Here is a 20,663-nt window from a genome sequence, read left to right on the forward strand (position 1 = left end):
TGATGTAAAAGTTCTGGAGATTGACGGACAGTGGTAATGGTTACACAACAATGTAAATACACTTAATGCCACTGAACTGCACACTTTAAAATGGTTACAATGGTAAATTTTGAGTTATGTATATTTTACCACATTACCACAATTAAAAAAAAAAGCAGCAAGCTGACTCATGCTGAAGAGATTCAGGTATTGGTAGCATAATGAAGACAAAAATGCAGGGTGCGGCTGGAAACGAGATGAGTGGTTGAAAGTTCATTTAAGTGGCCTCACCCCAAAACCAATCTTCTCCTCATCCCTGGAGAGGGTGTACCACAGACCCTGATCTTTGGAACACAGGTCAACACTGAAAGCAAGACAAAATAATTAGAGAAAAACAGGAGAATTATTTGAAAGTCTGCATTCTAAATAGGAGGCAGAAGGCTGTCTCCAAGAAGAAAAAGGAACTGACAGATTATCTGATGTGTCCAACCATATTGTATTTTATATTTGTCAGAGAATTGCAAATTAATTAATAGGCACAAAGTACATAAAATTTCAAACTCAGATAATTATTCCAGAAAACATTAAGTTGGACAAGAAAGGAAATACGATCACAGTGAATTTTGTGACAAGGCTGTGAAAAATATTTGCATAGTTATAATAATTTATATACTAAAGAATTTACCCCCCAAACCTGATATCCTATAAAAGGAAGATGAGAGAAAGGGAAATATGTATAAATGTTTGCAGGCGGCAGAGAGATTAAGATGACTAATCCTCATTTTTCTTAGAAGGAAAGTGAGTAGCTACTGTCTAAAATGAAAAGCCAACAAAAAACAGAACTGACTTAGAAAAGTAAAGACACATCAGAACAGCTGAAGGAACTGAAACTGACTGCCCCTAAAGGCTGGGAATTGGACATGAGAAGAGATGGTGCCCTGCCATTTTTATAAGCCTTGAATATTATTTGATTTTTAAAACTACATATGTACAAATATCACTTTAATTTTAAAATAAATAAAAATGTACAGAGGCAAAACAGAAAATTGTCAAATTGTTAAAACGATCTGAAATTGTCTAAACTGAGTATACGCCTTTTTTTCCCCCAAACTATTGTGCTAGCTTTCTGTAATTCTTAGGATTTTCAGTAGTATTGAGGTCAACATGCTACTTGCTGCTCTGCCCTTCAGTGCTGTCAGGCATCACCAAAATGAGGCTCCAGCGGGAGGAAATGGTGCTGAAAATGTTGCCGCCGACCAGCATGCTAAGCCACCAGCCAAGAACGCACTGATGCCGGAAAACCCTGATGCCCAGGATGAGCAGGTGGAACAGGAGGAGGAGGAGAACAAGGAGGAAGACAACACAGGTGGGGAAAATGCAGCTGATGTCACATGAACTGCAATGCTTTAGAATGGGACAGAGCTACAAAGAGTTTACATGGGGAAGAATGCTAGGACTTGATGGATGACTAGTGTTTCCAGAACATGTCATCTGGGTGGTGTCTTTATACACACCGTTCTTTCTTGGTTTTGCATTTTACCCTGACCACACTGGTCATTTCTCCCTTGTTCATTTGGGATTTGAAGAACACCTCCAAGCATCTCATTTTGAAGGCCTAATCACAACCATAGTAGGGTATGTACTTTTAGCAATAACACTGATAATTTATCATGGCTTGGCAACTCTTGTTAAATTTCACAGGTCTCGTCACTAGCTGGGAGTCTGCTATATTGTTGTTAAAGGTCTCTTTGTTAGTGGTGGTAGAAATAAGTGTTCCCTCTCATTTGTGGCCGGTGACTGGATATCTGTTCCCTGGAAATGTCTGTTGCTTCTCTGAAAGATCATGTTTCTGCATTAACTAGTAGGAATGGTGTCTGTTTTCTACTTTGCCTCCATTCTGTTACTGAGACAGGTACTTCAACCTGGTGTATTTTGGTTTCTAAGGAATCTGAATGATCCAGATTTCCAAAAATCCAGTACAAGAAATGATTCACTTGACTATTTATAAGCATCTCCCAAGATTTATTTTGTCAGTGGTTCTCTTTGGCTCCATCGTGCTCCTGGTGCTTTGTCTACCTATTCGTATAATTACGAGTCTCCTGCCTAATTTTCTTCCGTACAGCGTCACGCTCTGCTGTGATGCTCCACTGAGTGAACTGTCCCTTGAGCTGCTTCTGCTTCAGGTTATCTTACCAGTGTTACTTGAACAGGGACACACACAGCAGTGGCTGAAGGAGCTTGTGTGAGCAGGGACCATTACTGCTGGAAACTTGCTGGATCTTCATTCCTATTTGGTGGAAGACCAGGAAGAAAATGAGAACAGTGCAAACCAACCAGTGAACAATAACCAGCCTGTTTGAAATAGTAACGCTATTCCTGTGGTGGGGGAAGGTGTGTATGCAGCCCACCAAGCCATACTTCAGCAGGGAGGGCCTGCTGGCTTTCAGCCTTACCGTCGGCCTTTAATTTTTCCACTCAGGATATTTTTGTTGATTTTCTTCACGTGCAAGAACCTTACTGATGGCCAGGCTCATCTGCCTTACTCTACCAGTATTTGCCAGCCGTCGGTTAATGTCATTTTGGACAGGGACTGCCAAAATCCATGAGCTCTACACAGCTGCTTATGGTTTCTACGTTTGCTGGCTAACCATAAAGGCAGGGACGGTGCTGGCGACATGGATGCCACAGGGATGCAGAATGATCTTCAGAAGGTTAAAGGGTAGTCCTGCATGATAATGAAGACTTCGATAGTTGCAGTGCTGCTGGCTGGAGTCGTCCTGCTTCTTCTGGGGCTCCTGTTTGAGCTGGTTATTGCTGCTCCCCTGAGGGTTCCCTTGGATCAAACTCCTCTTTTTTTCCCATCACAGGACTGGGCACCTGGAATCCTGCATGTGAGAATCTGTAGCTATGTAACACTGATGGATCCTCAGTGGTGGTTTAAAACTGTAATTGAGCAGGTTTAGGCAGATGGCATCCGGAACACTGACCTTCACTATATCATTCGGAAACTGGCAGCGCCAGTGATCTCTGTGCTCTTGCTTTCCTAACGTGTACCTTACATCATCACATCCGGCACCATTCCTTTACTAGGTGTTAACTGCGGAAATGCAAAACTTGGTCCACTGGCGGGGTTTTCCACTTTTACTGATAGTCGTGGTATCGACAGGAATCTTGTCCTTCCAGGTCTGCCAGTTTAAGTCCCTTTATGAACATATTAAAAATGACAAGTACCCTGTGGGCCAACGCCTCATGAACTATGAATGGAAATCTGGCAAACAAAGCACGTCTCCACCACCTCCACATTCATCCCAAGAATAAAGTGGTTGTATCAACTACCTTGAGCTTCCCCTTGCCTTTATGTGTCCTTTTTTGTGGACTTCTCTCTTCGGAGGTTTTCCCCAGTGATCTCTCAGTATTATTTTTAAGTTAAATGTATCTGACTTGTGTTCTCAGCATTCAGAGAGCAGCAGTGCAAGGCTCTGCTGCCCTTCCTGCATCTTCTGACATCACTGCTGTCTGAGGTCTGTATATGCGTAAACAGAAGTTTCTGGATACCCTAAAACCCTGGATTAAACAGAATGTGCACTGTACATCTTTAAACAAAACGTATATTAATTTATTAAATCTAGTTGTCACTTTAAAAAAAAACACCTTTCTTATAGCACAATTCATGAACTGATACAGTATGCAATTCACTGGAGAAATACTTTGGGCGTATAGCAATTCTAAAGCCTAACTGTTTAAAACCACTCTATAAACACAGTATTTTATTTATTCCTTTCCCCCTAAGAATATATATTTGGATATATTTATATAAAGGCTTATATTATTTGTAACTCTTGGATCAAATCCAAATTTTGACATTTCAAACGACTAACATTTGTAAGCCCCAGTGATGGTAGAGCTGAACTTAAATAAAGTCTGAGTGTCAAATGATACAAATGGACAAACTGAAAGGCTACTCATGGAAAAATATATAAAAGTACTAAACATGCAAAAGAAAACAGGAAACAATCTTATCTGCAAGAACTGTACAACTTGCAACTTTTTAGTATATGTGCTGCCAAACCCAGCACAACTTACAACTTTTTAAAAGTCACATTCTTGTGGGCACAAATTCACCAACTAAATATAATCTAATTAACATACTTCTTCTACACAGTCGCAACCAAGAACTTCATTCCAGAAAAAGAAAATACTTCAAAGCAAAAGATTAAAACCATGAGCAACTACATCAGAATCTACTGAATTTTTTTTAATTAATAAAGTTCTTTTCATATAAAAACTATGAGCCTTGGTTTGTTTTTCCAGCAGTACTAATGGCCTATGCTGATCTACAACATATAGTTGTTCATTTTCATGTATCAACTACATAACAAATTTATAAATACTTAAATAACTATCACAAAGGTTTAAGAGCATTAAAATCATATGTGTTATACTGTTTATACTGCACACTCATATAATCAAACAAGAAATAGAGTCAGAGATAGAGCAACCAAAGAAAACCTCAAGTATTTGTCACTGAGTGCCCACGTGTCAGAGAACATGACGGAGAAATTCCTATGTGACAAGACTCCTGCACTCAAAGAGTTTGAGATTTAGCAGTGCAAGAGGACAGGTAAGAAGTGTGTGTGGTGGGGTTGCCAAGACCAAGACATGAAAACAATTCATGAAAAATATAAAAAACTAAATGACTAAGTACTAAACTACAAAATATAAAGGGTAAATTTAGAGAAGAGGAAGATAACAATTGCCTTGAGAGAGGAAGAAGGCATTGAACTGGGTCTCAAAGAAGTAGAGAAACATTTGAAGAAATAAAGGAGAAAGATCAATGTCTCTGTCTCTGCCTGTCTCTCTCTTGTTCTCTCTCTCAATTTTGCTGTATACTTAAACTACATAAGGACATAAACTACATAAGGACAGCTGAGACTTTCTGATTCCCAGTCCTATAATCTATGCATTACTACACTATACACTATTTTATGTATTAAGTATTTTACACTGCACTTCATTATCAACCTCAATTTCCTATAACCAAAAACATTAGGATGCTATAAAAAAAGATGCCCATCTTAAAGTAAGTATGCTATAATACACAACAGCCAAATGGGTCTCAGTTAAGACCACAGAACTTTTACAGCCAGAACCATGGCCTTCCCACTAAACTGAGATATGTTACTATTCCAGGACTATTCCTTTAGCCAATAGGCCATTCTAATGGGAGGGTACTGCCCAAGCAACAAATTTCAAAGCTAAAGTCACGGTTCCAAGGAATTCATATATAGAAATTTTTCATTGTTTTATCTAAATTATTTTGATTGTATGCTGATCGCTACCTAAATAGAGATGGAAAATCAAAGAAAAATAATATATCTAAATGAAACACTACAAAATAAACACAATCATGGAATGCACAAGTCATTATGCCATATAGTTATTAGTCACAAACTTATTATAAGCTTTCTCAGGAATTATATTACTTTTTACACCTAACCTAAAATTTTCCTTCTCTAAATTGGTAAGATCCTATTAGTTTTTATACATCTACAAATGGTAACTATGTTCACTAGTGTACCCCAATCTAAATTAATATTCATCACAAATTGAAAAACACTCATTGGTCCAGCACCTGAGAGTCATGGTTCCTTACATCCTCTCTCACTTCTTTCTCTTTTCCCACACCCAAAGACAGAACACTCTCATGCTCTCCCATTACACTCCCATCTAAAACCCCTGAGCAGTAGCCAGGCACTCCCTCCCCCTTCCATGAGGATCCACAACTTAATTGATCCAATTTATCCAGTATACAGAAGGGTGTAACCAAGTTTTCTTTCAATATTTTTTCCTGTGTTTTCATGTGTGACCGAGAAGAGGAGGGAAAAGGAGTTCTAAATGGAGGCACAAAAGAGCCGAAAGCTACCTTCAGCCCTCTAAGGCAGCTGTGGCACAGTACAAAAGCAATGTACCTGAAGTGCAGGATCAGGGTCTTAAGCCCAGCTCTGCCATTTAACCATTTCTTAGTTGAATGACCTCTTTCACTTAGCAATTCAGCCTGCCATGTCCAGCTCAGTAGAGTCTTTGATAATATCCATGGCTCTTAAACCACCTCACTAAGCAGCCACGTATTTGTAGATGGATCACTATTTCTACTTACCTTTGGATATGTTATGTGATCTTTAGCACACATCTTTGATTATGCCTTAGATTAACATTTAATTATACAAGCCTATCACCAAGGAAATAATTGTAGTGGATACCAAGAGTAAAACAGAAATTGGGATCAGTGTTTTATCAATAATATTCAGAAAATCAATAATGAATAGTAACAATCACTAAAGTACTTTATTAGCCATTCAGGAATCTATTATTTTTAATTCTCTGAAAATGTATCAGTTCATACACACACACAACATCGACTTTTATGTATTATTAGTTTGTTTCAATGATTATAGATCACACTAGTTAAATATTTGACCATCAAAATTGTATACTCTAATAGTCAGGGTTAGACACTAATTAACTTCAGTTACATTTCACTGGTGACTGTATAAAAGGCTATACAAATTTCTATAACTTACCAAAAATTAACTCATACAATGTTTTATTGCTTCCACCACAAAGTTTTATCTAGTAGCTGAATACAGTATTAACATTTATTAAGCAATCTCCTTAAATATATTTAGTAGTTAACAGTATTAATATCTTATTAAAATTATTTCCACTGAAGAATACATATCAGTACTTTCCCAACTTATCAGCATAATTGTATTTGCAGTACTATTCTAACTTACTGGATAAACTAGAAAGAAGACTAAAAGTTAATTATAATTTTTTGAAATATCTGGGATCAAACCAAATGCTACAGAACCCAAGTAAAACAACAAAATCAAATATATTCTTTGGGGATATAGGACAAAAAACAGACTTCTGGAAGTCTTATTAACATTAAGACAATAAACTAAATTTTGAAACAATTCCTAGAAATGTTAATGCTATAAAGTGACTCTTCTCCATGAAGAGAAACTTATGCAAACTAAGCATGTCTTAAAGGCCAACTCAAACAGTGCTAGAGTGAAAATAAGAGACATCTGAAGATAACGTTACTGTCTCATAATTTTTTTTAAAGCACTAGGAGAAATTTTAAGGTTAAAGTAAAAGCATTAATCAAAGTAAATATGAAGATAAAAATAAGAAAAGAAAAACTAATGCAACACTTCTGGAACAGAAGGGGGAGGAGGATTCTAAGTAACCAAAGATGAAGATAACAGGAAAAAAAAAAGGTAAGTAACTCATGTGCAAAAACACTTTTGGAATCTGCATTGAAAATTAATTATATAGAGTAATTAATATAAAATATGAGGTCCCACCTACTATACTAAAGCATGAAGAGTTTATATTACATTTTTCCATGCACACTCAATGAAGACTTTTCCTCCACTGTAAATTCACAAAAGGTTTTTGTTGGTGCAATTTACTATGCCTATTCTCAGCCCTAGGATATTTTTGTACCCAACCTCAAATTGGAATAGGGATGCTATCTGTCCTCAAAATGTCGAGTTATTGGCAGAAACGTAGCTCCATGTCTAATAACTTTTATGCTCCACTACAAGTTTTTTAAGTGGTATTCTTGTTGAGATGTAACTAGACTACCTGTATATTTTAAAATATAAATTAAAACTTATGGGATACATTGCTCATGACTGATATAATACATCTGAGCCACCATTACCCATCTCCCTCCTAGCACTGAAAAGGAAAATGTAGAGACACTGCTCCACCACTTGGCTACTTCCTGCTAACTACATCTGCCCAAACTCCTCTTAGGAGCCCAAAGGGAAATCTATTACCACTGCTGCAGAAGCTCACCATCTGTGGCCACTGATAAATGTATTAAGGAGGACTGACACAACAGAGGCAACTGCAATACTTACTGTCAGCTATACAATGAGGACTGTCGGCGGTAGGCAGAATTCAAAGACCCAAGATCCCTGCTCCCTGGTGTATTACCCTGCATAATCCTTGGGACTGCAAATATGATGGGATTTCACTCCCATGATTAGGTTAACTTTAAGAAAGTTGACTTATGACGGACAATTATCCAAGTGGGCCTGAACTAACCACGTAAGCCCTTTAAATTTGGGTCTAGAAATAAGAGACAATTTTTAATGGCTCTCTATTGCCTATAATACTGCGCTGGCCAAAAAGTTCCTAACCTTGCACCAAAAAACCTGAACAAACTTTCTGGCCAACCCAATAGCAAGAGCTGCCTACTCTACCAGCTTTTTAAGGACTTCTGTAATCTAGCCCCAGTCTTACCAATATAAAAAGAAAAGATGGGCTTCCCTGGTGGCACAGTGGTTAAGAATCCGCCTGCCAATGCAGGGGATACAGGTTCAAGCCCTGGTCCGGGAAGATCCCACATGCCACGGAGCGACTAAGCCCATGTGCCACAACTACTGAGTCTGCGCTCTAGAGCCCGCACAGCACATCTACTGCGCCTGCATGCCACAACTACTCAGGCCCATGCACCTAGAGCCCGTGCTCCACAACAAGAGAAGCCACCGCAATGAGAAGCCCGTGCACCGCAATGAAGAGTAGCCCCCGCTTGCTGCAACTAGAGAGAGCCCATGCACAGCAACGAAGACCCAACGCAGACAAAAAAGAAACAGAAAAGAAAAAAACAGTATTATCATGGGTCAAATAGTCATGCTTAACAGAAAGTTAAATGTAAGTTAAAACTAACTACTTAAGACTCCAAATCTAGATACTATTAATAATTCTGTTAGGCACTATTGCTCAGTTCTCCTAAAATTCAAGTTTTTATTATATCCTTCAGTTTTGAAAGACTCCATTCTAGAGAACTACACAAACTACCAAGATTGTTTAGCATGCAAGCTACAGTCCAGTTAATCAAAAGGTATTAATGGATGTATCCATACAACAAGAATATACTTATACTGAAGCAGAGGCATGAGAAAATAATTAACACAATTTCTAACAGTATAAAATCAATACCAGCAGGTAAGTGCTAGACCACCAGGACCAAATTAATTAGACTGAGTGTATTCAATGTACAATTTTTGCTCTAAGTTTTCATTAGTTTGAAGCAACTAGTTTCTTTGTTCTGTAACATATCACCTAAAGATTCTAAGCTCTGTACTACTTAGAAGGTGTTTACTTAGCACTTATGAATGCCATTTCTTATTAGTCATTTTTGCCCAAGAGTATATGTTCTGGGATGAGAGAGACAAATTAGGCAAAAAGCCCCAGCTCATCACTGCTCTTCACCTCCCAAGGAACATCTAAATGCCATTTAGTCCTCATGTCCTTACCAGAGAATACTGAATGAAAACCTAGAATCAACAGGCTGGTATGGGAGAACTTTCTCAAATGTTGTGAGGATTAAATGCTGAGTCAGCACTTAAAAGATCCTGAGAGTGAGTGATTCCTTAAATTTTGTGCTCCAGATGCCTCCTTTCTTTACCCTACTCCCGGCCCGGAGTTCAGCCAGGAATACTGCTGAACATCCTATAATGCATAGGACAGTCACCCACAACAAAGAATAACCTGGCCCAAAATGTCAATAGTGCTAAAGTTAAGAAACCCTGGTATAAAAGAAAGAACACTAAGTTAGAATCCCACCTTTACAACTTATTATCTAAATGACTTTCAACAAATTATGCAACTTCTCTAAGTTTCCTCATGTTTAAAATGGATGGCATGCTCATGTTGAAGGATTTAGGAGTATAAATTGATATAGAAACCTTTAGACACTTTACAAATGTTAGTTTCCATTCTTCAGAGTGAGTACAAAAATCTTCTCTATCAGAGGTAGAGCTGTGGACCTCTCAAAGATAACTTCAAACTATGAATGACACATGGTACTCTGATTTATTTTCTGAATCTCCTATCAAAGTCTAACCAACTTGAAGGCAGGTTCTTATTGGACTTGGTATCCTCAGCCTCTACAACAAAGGAAGCACTGAGTTGTAGAGGCTGAGGATACCATCTGTTAAATGGCCAAATGAGCAAATAAGCTCTAAGTATCTACCCACCATAACAAAGCAGTCATCGCATTGCACAGTACAGAATTACCAAAGAATGTAAGAAAATGTAACTCTTGTCCTGGAGAAGTTTTAAAATAGTAAGAGATATCTAACAACAAAACAAAATATGTAGAGAGATTTAACACATAGCAGGCACTCAAAAAAATCTCATGGGTAAAATTCACATGAAGAGCTGAGGTCACAAATGAATATTAGTGGGATGCACAAAAAAAGTTAGAATTATATAGATTTAATCAGGGAAAGTCCTATTTTTAATTACTATAATCCTTCAGAGTACATGCTGCTAATATCTTCCAAAGGCAATGAAACAGTACACTTAAAGAACAAACATCAAAATGTCAAGTGCTATCATTTGTCATTTTAGCAGTACTCAGCTAAATTTCATAATTCAGATGATGGTAGCATATTTTAACAGGTTCAAAGGCCATTTTAAGCAATTTTTAAAAATACATTAGATTTTAATGGAAGCTTATCAAATTCCTGACATCCACAATCCATCTTAATTATTTTAAATGGTCTGAGACAGAATAAGACCAAAAAGGCTGATGCTCAAATGTCTGAAATACACTGCTGAAAAGGCTGAGCTCAAGCATACCAAAAGTGTGTTAGAAGCAACTTTTTAAATGCACTAATGTAACAATTATTTTTAAACCAACAATTTTAGAAAAACAGCAGTTCCTATCTAAAGCTTATATAAATATAAGACACTGGGTTTGCAAGTGTCAGCAGAGTTTTAAGATCCCTTTCTAAAGCAATAGTCTCCTTCTGTTTTGCTTGGTGTCTTAATTTGCCTTTAGTTTCAAAACTAAGTTTGCTAACACTGTTCCTCTCAAAACCTCAGGAATTCCATTACTAGTTTTAAGCTAAATTAAAGGAAAATAAACCCATTCAACCCATGGCACAAAGTATGCACAAAGTGTTTGTTGATGCTCATAAATAGACTGAGAAATTTAGACATGTCTTAAGGACAACAGCTGTATAGTCAACTCTGGTTTGCCCCACCATGGAACTGAATAGAAAGAGAATTATTGCTACCACTTCAAGTGAGACCAGCACAGATACCTTTAAACCAACTGAGATATAATAGAACATTCTCTTTAAATCAGAGCCTTTGTGTATGTTTTCACTTTAGGGAAAAATGGTTAGAATACTCTTTAAAAAAATACACATGGAGCCAAGATGTTACGAGCCTCTCCCCCAAAAACAATGCTTAAAATGCCCTCAACACTGCCCACCCACTTGCCTCCAAAAAAAAAAAAAGAAAGAAAAAAACAAGCTATAAATACTTGACATACAGATGGTTCTTTGTCTTATCACTAGAAACCTTCTTTTACATTCTGTATCCCTATTCTCAGACTCTATAAACCTTCCTGACAAGTACAGGTATTTTCACTTTCATCCCTCTCCATCACCTCTGTCAAATCATAATTCATCTCAACTCACCTGAATCCCAGGTATCAGGATCCTGTGAATGGGACTAGTAAAAGAGGAAAGTACTGATACTCGAAAGAAAGGGAAAAAAATCCCATCTTTCCCATTTCCTGGCTCCCTCCCTTATCTTGGCCCAGCACTGCAGAGTAGCAACAAATGGAAGGAATAAAAGCACCTTAAGCTCATTCTATTGCTATTTCTCCTTCTTTTAGCCCTAACTCATTCACTGCTCCCCAAGCATCACCCTATCTAACCCCTACTCTCCTGTCCCAGGTAATGGAAGTCACAAACAAGGGCCTAGATTTTGGGTAGACCCAGTTCCCTAAGAGAGGAATGCAACAAGATGAATGAATTTCCACCAGTCTTATAAAGGGTGATTCGAATATATTGTTATATAATGAGTTACAACATTTTTTATTGCCTGACCTAGTAATAAGCTAAATACCATTTTTATGACTTATTGGAAAAACAGGCTCCTAATCCCAAATTCCTTTTTTTTTAATTCCCCATTTCCCCCATCCGAAGCCTCTAGCCACAATCTTTTTTAAAACAATTCATTAAAAAAAAAAACTCATTTACAAGATAGAGGCTACCTATATAAAAGAGTCAAATTACAATGACTGCTAGTGATTAAAACAATAGATTTGTGACAAAGTAAACAAGTGAATGCCAGTAGCTTGTGCAACATGAGTGAACCGAGCTTACAACCACATAATTAATAAAAGGAAAGAAAATAAATCTGGTTATAAACAGCATATTACCAACCAGCGATCACACTTTTGCAAAGAATGTATTATAACACCAATATTCTAACTTTAGAAATGAATATACCATGAAGAATAATTTGGTAATACCTATTAAAATTTTTAATGCATATATCTATTGGCACAGAGATTCCACTTCTAAAATTCAAAGTACTGATACATTTACACAGGTGTGATATATGTATACAATACTCACTGCTGCATTATTTATAAAAGGAAAAGATAAGAAAAAACCTACATATCAACCAAAAATGGAATGTATAGTATATTCAATACAATGAATACTATGTAACCAATAAAAAGAGTGGATATGGTTGTAAATGTAGGAAGAAACTTGCTACAAACAGCAGTTGCCTCAGGGAAGAGGACCCAGTAGACAGGGAGATGGGAAATGAGACTTGTTTTCACAATATACCCTTTTGCACCTTTGAATTTTGAATCATGTACACATATTACCCTTTTATTAAAAATGAGTAAGCTAAAAATTTGTTAAAGAATTTAGACAATTCTCTCCAATCCTCTGATGCATAAACAGTTCTACTTTCCTCATCTGTAGGCAACGTTAATCAGGACTGAGAATCTGGGCTACTAGAGGTTACCAATAACCAATATACAGGGTAGAGGGCTCATTTCCTCTTTAGTAAGAAGAGGTACAACTATGGCAACTCTGCATCAATCAAAACAAAGTATAATATGCGAAGAAAGAGGTGAAGAATTTATCTTACCCAAAGCAACCTTTATTACAGAAATAAAATTGGATGCAGTATAATTTTGTCAGCACTCTGAAAACCGTGCTTCGCCAAAAGGAAAAAAAACTATCTGGCTGGAATTTCTGGTTAGGGTCTAGATCTCAAATGGGTACATGCACCAGAAATATTTTGTAAAGAACCTAAGAAGGGCCAAAATCATTCAAATCCAAAAGGCTAGAAAACAAGGGGAAGGGGGAGGACAAAGTCATGGGCAATGTTTCAAATGTCAAAAGAACGTTTATGATATTTTTCTATCAGAATTTTTCTCTTTATCTCTTAAATTCCAAGTAAGATTGAACGTAGCAGCCCCTCAGTAATTAAAACTCAAGCAATTGAAAGAAACAATTCAAACTCTTTTTCAAGCTTATTTTTAAATGTTACTATTTCATATGATTTTTGGTTTTGCTGCTAAAGAGAACAATTAATATAACAGCAGCTAATACTAATCTGGTTCCCTCTTCCGCTGATTCGAGTCCAATTATAAAACCAGGAAAATAGGGGAAAAAAAATCTTGACGGGGGGGTACATAACATGGTAACATTTAGGAAGAGGATCGTATTTATTTTTTGTGAAAAACAATACCATTTTGGGGGTCTCTTTTTTTTTTTTTTTTTTTTTTCCGGTACGCGGGCCTCTCACTGCTGTGGCCTCTCCCGTTGCGGAGCACAGGCTCCGGACGCACAGGCTCAGCGGCCATGGCTCACGGGCCCAGCCACTCCTCGGCATGTGGGATCTTCCCGGACCGGGGCACGAACCCGCGTCCCCTGCATCGGCAGGCGGACTCTCAACCACTTGTTAACAACACTATGACATTTATGACTTAGCCTCTAATCACACAGCTATATCACTATGTACAATTTAAATTTTACAGACTTAATGACTTGTTTAAAAAATGTAGCTCAAAGGTTTGTTGTCATGACCGATTACAGTATTCTGAAGGCTAGAATATATCTCAGTAAGTGAAAGATGCTAGCTGGCATATCAAAAAAAATTAGTATATTCCTTTGCCAGATTCACCTGGACTAATGTCAAAAAAGAAAAAGAAATAAAAATCACGAAATAAAGTTACACTTAAGAAAGCACGAGGAGGGCTTCCCTGGTGGCACAGTGCTTAAGAATCCGCCTACCAATGCAGGGAACACAGGTTTGAGCCCTAGTCCAGGAAGGTCCCACCCACGGAGCAACTAAGCCCGGGCGCCACAACTACTGAGTCTGCGCTCTACAGCCCGTGAGCCACAACTACTGAGCCTGTGCTCTAGAGCCCACGAGCCACAACTACTGAAGCCTGCGCACCTAGAGCCCATGCTCTGCAACAAGAAAAGCCACCTCAATGAGAAGCCCGCGCACCGCAATGAACAGTAGCCCCCGCTCGGCACAACTAGAGAAAGCCCACGCGCAGCAACAAAGACCCAACTCAGCCAAAAATAAATAAATAAATTTATTTAAAAAAAAAAAGAAAGTAGGAGGAAAAAGTGCCTTAGAATTAATATGCGGAGTTCATATATCTTGATATTTACAAAGGGAAAGGAGAAGAATGTTACCAACTGATAAGTTTCATTTTTATTCTATTTTATTTTATATTTACTAGTAAACCATTTACTATGGCTCAAGAGTGTCCAAGGTACTTGATAAACTTAACTAAAGAGTAATACTAATCATAATATTAATTATAATCATACCAAAGTTACAGATTAACAACCACACAAATGAACATTTAAATTCATATCAATGGTTTTCAATCCTGAGTCGAGTACCACCTAAGGTAGAACTGAGAATTCTTTAAGCTATTTTCAAGATTTAAATAGCCTAAAAGCCTCACATACTGTCTGAAATATAACTTTTTACACTAACTGTATACATATCCATTTCTTTAGATCCTAATGGCTCAACTGATGCTTCATGAAATAACAAGTAATGGACAGATAAAGATTGATCAGATTCCAAACTAAGAAGGAAATTTAACAGAAGGAAGAGCAAAGTTTATGTCTGTTCCCCACTCCATTTTTCCCCTTTACATTCTTTTATTTCACAATCTTGCAGTTAAAACACTGCAAGATCTTAGTCTTGTTCTCACATATACATAGCCAATATAAAATAAAAACAAATGATTGTAAGCCTAATTTTCACCTTGGGATGCACCCTCATTCTTTACATAGTTAGTACAAAAGAAACACTAAGGAGGAAAATGAAAGAAGGGCCCAAGATGTGGGATAACTGCAAAAACACAACCCCAAACATACCTAAAGACCACTCGAGAGTACTTAATGGCTGGGTAAATAAGATGACCTAAAAGGCATCTAGCACCTGCACAGGAGGCAAAAGGACATGCTATATTTGAGCCTTATACAGATCTAGATACAAATCCAGTAAGTCCCCTACATACGAACCTTCAAGCTCCAAACGTTCAAAGATATGAACATGCGTTCACACGTCCAATCACATAAGTTAGTTCATGTAACTGGCGTACACTGTCATGTGCGTACATTGTCACATACGTGCATCCTCTACAAGTGGTTGTTTTTGTGTACTTTACTGTACAGGGTACAGTAGTACAGTATCTGTATTTCAAGCCCAGGATGTGAGTGAAATTGCAGCTTGCCCTCTGTCTCCTATTGCTGACGATCCTTCAGCTCTACCATCTCCCTCCTCATCTCCCTCTCCAGTCAGTAACTCTTTTTTACCTGTTCACTCGATGCCAGCCCCTGTATGCCAGCTGTTGTACTGTACTACTGTACTTTTCAAGGTAGTGTACTGTAAGATTAAAAATGTTTTATTTTTTGTTTTTTATGTATTAATTTGGAAAAAGTATTATAAACCTATTACAGTACAGTAAGTCCCCTACATACGAACGAGTTCCATTCCGAGAGCACGTTCCTAAGTCCAATTTATTCATAAGTCCTAGGGCTCCATCATTTATTACCTGCCTGACCTTGGGAATCTTACTTAACTCTGAAGCCTCAGTGCTCTCCTCTATAAAACAGAAATGAGAATAATAATTCAATAGAAACTCATCTAACAGGACCTCTACTTTATCAACTTAGAGAAATAAAGAGCTTAAATTCCTCCATAAATCACTTCCTGATGTCCATCACAGGCTGACCACTTGCACCTGGTAGTCCTCTAAGTCAACCACTTTCTTACTGTGTCCTCACCCTTCTACTCTCACCAAATGAGCTGGAGGCTTAACAAGAGCCAGCTGTTTGTTCCCAAACCCATGTATGCCAACTGCACTTGTTACTGTAATTATGTAATTTAAGATTATGTAAACTGATGAATTATGAGCGTGAAAGGGGTTGTTTCTCCGAAAATTATGTTGAAAAATTCAAGAAGATTCAAAGGCTACTTATTTTTTGGAAGTTATTATAGTTGTATGTATGTAAAACAACTTTAAGAGAATAGCGGAAAAAGCATAAAACTGTAGAAGGATTTTATTTAATACATTAAAATTCTCTGTTCTAAAACATATGGATACCGGGGTGGGGTGGCGGGGGAATGAATTGGGAGACTGGCATTGACATATATACATTATTGATACTATGTATAAAATAGATAACTAATGAGAATCTACTGTATAGCACAGGGAACTCTACTCAATGCTCTGTGGTGGCCTAAATGGGAAGGAAATCCAAAAAGGGGGGGATATATGTATACGTATAGCTGATTCACCATGCTGTACAGTATAAACACAATATTGTAAAGCAACTATACTCCAATAAAAAAAACTAAAAAGATAAAATAAAATAAAATAAATTCTCTGTTCTATTAGACAGCAATACTTAATAGATAAATGCCTCATGGGTATGGATTATGCTAAAAAGACAACTCAGAACTCTAATGAAAGGACCCATCCATAAAGAAAAGCCCTGAGCCTATAGCGGGAAAAAAACGGTGAAGGAATGTATATTCGAGTTAAAATTAAAAATATATATCATTTTTTATGATTCCCTGCTAATCAACTTTTCCAACTTTCTACTCAACATCGCATATGAGATCTTCACATGTAGCTACCTCAAAAATTTACAAGAATATTATGACGACTAAATAAAATTAAGCACAGTGCTGGCACTTAATGACATTCAATTTAAAACTTCTGTTTTACTGTAAGGGTTTTGTTAATACCCTGATGGTCTGACTACTACTCTAACAATACAGTAATGCTTTCTTCCAAAACAGAAAAGTAAAAGGCACACAATTTCCTTGTTATTCTGTTATTTTTTTATTTGGGTACACTATACATACTCCATACATGATTAACCATATAACTCTGTGGTGGCCATAAAAAAAGTGAAGACGTCCAATACTACTGAGACTGCAGGCTCCCAGGGTTACACTGTAAGGATAACATTACAGTAATGCAGGTAATGTATTAACATATCAGAGTGACCTGGCACCTAAAGCTGACAAGAAAGTAGGAAAAGTCAATGAAATGCTGGTGTGGTGCCAGTGGAGGGAGCAACAGCTCTCTGAAGAGGGAACAAACAGAGGAAAAGGTCAAGGACCCAGATTGAGGAGAGTAACTAGGAGGTGAACGGCAGAAACAAGAGAGGAAGCAAAGCAGAAACTGGTAAGCATTCTGTAGGTAACAAACCTATAAACTGAAGAGGTTACAGGCAAGGTAAAGAGAAGGATCTGGTGATTCAACTTCCTGCTCAGAACCGCTGAACACTGGCACAGATATTAAAATGCTTTTCCAAATTACTTAAAAGCAAAATCACCTTTTTAAAAGTTCATGTCATTTTGACATTACAATCAATTTTACTCTTCATGGAAAAACTGTTACATAAAGAAATGCACTCTAAAATTAGAACAATGAAGTACCTTTTCCCCTTATTAAGTTAGCGGGCGAAAAGTAACACTAATATCCAATCTAACAAAGATACAGTGAAACAGTACTAGTAATACTGTCCCCTTTTGAAAAGCAATTTGACTGAATGTCTCAGGATTAATAAACCTTCAGATCCTCTGGCTCAGTATCACACACCTGGGAATCTGCTATAAGGAAATAACTAAAAATATGAAAAAATATATACTCTTGGGTGTTTTCTGCAACGTTTCTTTTAATAGCAAAAATTAAGTATGATGATAGCACAGGAAATACTTAATACAATGTTAAGTTTAAAAAAGCAAACAAGGGGCTTCCCTGGTGGCGCAGTGGTTGAGAGTCCGCCTGCCGATGCAGGGGACACGGGTTCGTGCCCCGGTCCGGGAAGATCCCACATGCCGCGGAGCGGCTAGGCCCGTGAACCATGGCCGCTGAGCCTGCGCGTCTGGAGCCTGTGCTCCGCAACGGGAGAGGCCACAACAGTGAGAGGCCTGCGCACCGCAAAAAAAAAAAAAAAAAAAAAAAAAAGCCCACGTGCAGCAACGAAGATCCAAAGCAGCCAAAAATAAATTAATTAAAAAAAAAAAGAAAGAAAAAGAAAAACACAACACTAGGATCTCCCTGCAGGTTGCTTACTAACTGTAAGGGGAAAAACAGTAACTATACAGTGAATAAACCAGTCAACACCCTGACCAAAATTAAAATCGCTAATGAGGGGCAAACGGACATATGTATATCCCCACGTGACATCCTGAGAGGGACACATACCTTTTGCAGTAGTCTGGCTGAAAATAAATAACCTGAAATCATGAGGCAAATCAGGCAAATCCAAATTGAAAAACTTTCTATAAAATAACTTACCTATATTCTTTAACTGCATAAAAGACAAAGAGAAGCTAAGGAACTCTTCCACTTTAAAGGAGACTAAAAAGAAAGGACAACCAAATACAAGATATGATCAAATCTACAGAATTGGAATATAAAGTGTATGCAGACTAAAGTATTTATCAATGTTAAACTTTGGAATTTGATAACAGTACTGTGATTATATAAGAGAATACCTTATCCTTAGAAAATACACCCTGGGGTATTAAGAAGTAAAAAAGGTATGCAATATACTCTTCAATGGTTCACAAAAATAAATAATAATGTGTGTGTGTGCCGTAAGACAAATATGGCAAAATGTTAAAAATTGGTAAATACGGGTAAAGGGTGTAAGAGTCTACTATATCACTCCTGCAACTTTACTGTAAGTTAGAAATTATTTCAAAATAAAAAGTTTTAAGAACACAGGATACTAATCTCCAGGGGGTTACTTATAAGCTCTAAGCTATACACTACATTTTAAAAATCACTCTGCAAAATTAATAGAGAGAAAGTTCTAAGGAACTTCACAGTCCAATTACAAAACAAATTAGAAAAACACAGCACCATGAGCAAGAGCCAGCGAAACAAACAGCAGAATCACATCTGCAAAGACTTCAGATGCTGTATTCCCTGGTGGCACAGTGGTTAAGAATCCGCCTGCCAATGCAGGGGACAAGGGTTTGAGCCCTGGGCTGGGAAGATCCCATGTGCCACAGAGCAACTAAGCCCATGCACCACAACTACTGAGCCTGCGCTCTATAGCCCACAAGCCACAACTACTGAGTCCACGTGCCACAACTACTGAAGCCTGCGTGCCTAGAGCCCGTGCTCCGCAACAAGAGAAGCCACCGCAATGAGAAGCCTGCGCACCGCAATAAAGAACAGCCCCCACTCGCCGCAACTAGAAAAGGCCCGCACATGGCAACAAAGACCCAATGCAGCCAAAAATAAAAAATAAATAAGTTTCATAAAAAAATAAAAAAGACTTCAGATACTGGAATTATCAGACAAATATAAAATAAGTATATTTAATAGATTTTTAAGAAATAAAAGATATCTTGAGAACATGACTAAAAAAGGAATAACTACAAAAAAAGGATAAACAGTCTTAAAAAGGAACTGAATGGAACTTCTAGAGATAAAGACAACATAGTAAATGAAATTTTTAGAAACTCAGTAAACATGGTACAACACAGATGAACCCTAAAGACATTATGCTGAGTGAAATGAGTCAGACAAAAGGACAAATATTGTATGATCCACGTATATGAGGTACCTAGAATAGTTAAATTCATGGAAGTAAAATAGTTGTCGCCAGGGGCTGGGTGAAGAGGGAACAGGGACTTATCGTTGAATGGGTACCGACTTCATGAAGTTTATGATGATGAAAAAAGTCCTGGAGATGGACAGTGGTGATAATTGCACAACAATGTGAATATACTTAATGTCACTGACCTGTACCTTTAAAATGGTTAAAATGGTAAATTCTATTTATGTATATTTTACCACAATAAAAAAAAATTGATATAATTGTTAAAATAAAGTGAAAAAAATGCAATAAAACAGGTGAACAAACCTGAAGTTAGAATTAGCTAACTGGGAAGAAGAGATACTAATTATCCAGAACACAATACAGAAAAATACAGAAATGGAAAATATAAAAAACAGGTTAAGAGGCCTGGTGGATAGAGTAAAAAGATCTAACATACTTCAAATACAAGTTTCAGATAGAAAGTATAGAAAATGAATCTGAGGAGAAAATGGCCAACCGTTCTCCAAAATTGTTGAAAGACACCAATCTTCAGATTTCAAAGCCTACTGAATACCAAGCACGATAAATAAAAGAAACCGTCTTCTAGACATATCAAAATGAAAGTGCAGAACACCAAGGACAAAGAAAAGATTCTAAAACTAGCTACAATGAAACAACAGATACAGTCGTCTCTCGGTTATCCAAACGGAAACGGTTCCACGATGCCAC

The 20,663-nt window shown here is 37.4% G+C and overlaps 1 protein-coding gene and 1 pseudogene across 7 annotated transcripts in view; one reads left to right on the forward strand and one right to left on the reverse strand.

Moving 5' to 3' along the window:
* The window catches only part of FRS2 (fibroblast growth factor receptor substrate 2), a 121,224-nt gene that overhangs the window by 92,316 nt on the left and 8,245 nt on the right, over positions 1-20,663 (reverse strand). The gene's annotated exons all lie outside the window — the stretch shown is intronic.
* On the forward strand, positions 1,144-3,297 carry LOC115858760 (E3 ubiquitin-protein ligase MARCHF6 pseudogene; annotated as a pseudogene).

This window comes from Globicephala melas, chromosome 10, assembly GCF_963455315.2.
Source record: "Globicephala melas chromosome 10, mGloMel1.2, whole genome shotgun sequence".
NCBI lineage: Eukaryota > Metazoa > Chordata > Mammalia > Artiodactyla > Delphinidae > Globicephala > Globicephala melas.